Here is a 1,011-nt window from a genome sequence, read left to right on the forward strand (position 1 = left end):
AAAGACTGGTTACCCTGGTGGGATCTCTTATCTTTGCTCTCTTGCCCAGCTGGGCCTTAGACTACTGGGCCAACGCTATCTTCCTGCTTCTCTTCTGTGTCACTGGGATTACAGGTGTCGGCACAGAGCCCTGCTCTGGATCAGCTGTCAAAGGATCTCATATTTGACTCAGGTCCTGGTCAGCAGCTGTTTCCTGGGGTCCTCTGGTCTTTGCAGCCTCTGTACCCATCCATGCACTCAAGGTTAAGAAAAAAAAAGCTGGGACTTTGGACTGGACTGGTCGCCTGCCTCATTCCTGCCCTCAGCTGTCCCTGGCCCTAACAGTCTGGGAGAGCCTGGGGACCCTGAGATGAAGTCCGTCTCCACCAGCCGGCGCCCAGCACTCTTCCTAGCTCCGCTCAGCACAGCATCGTCCTCTCTCACATTAAAGGAGGTAACTGCACACTGCAGCTGTAACAGAAGCCCCAGCCTAGCCCTGAGAGGGACTTTAAAGGGTCATCTGGTCCCCCTGCCCTTGCTGGACTCCTGTGGTACTTGGAGCCGTGCTTCTCAGCTGCCTATTTCGTCCTCAGAAAGCACTGAGTTCTTGAATGTTCTTCCTCGCTGCAAACCTACCCGACTCGTTTGCCTGGCACCTGCCGGTCCTGCAGCGCACTCAGCCAGTCCCTGCACCAGGGCGCACACGGTACGGGACAGAGCGGCCGTGGGGGCCTCCTTAACGCCTTTCCGTCTTTTCCTAAGCAGTCATTACGTTTTTTATTTGTTTTCATGGCAGAGCTACTGCTGCTGCTGCTTTGGACCGGCCTGCGTCCGAGGCTGTCCCCTGCTAGCTGTGTCACCGAGGGCCACGCAGGGGTCCCCCGCGGCTTCGTGTTGCCCACGGGAGCGGCCGAGCCTCCAGCGAACGCCGCGTCACACGCTGACCGCGCTGCCCCGATGCCTGGCCTTCCGCAGCGAGGCTCTCTTCACCTCTGTACCCGGAGGTCAGTGGCCCAGCAAATCCAACCAACA

The sequence above is a fragment of the Fukomys damarensis genome, unplaced genomic scaffold (genome assembly GCF_012274545.1).
Source record: "Fukomys damarensis isolate Sample0158 unplaced genomic scaffold, DMR_v1.0_HiC HiC_scaffold_19, whole genome shotgun sequence".
Lineage (NCBI taxonomy): Eukaryota > Metazoa > Chordata > Mammalia > Rodentia > Bathyergidae > Fukomys > Fukomys damarensis.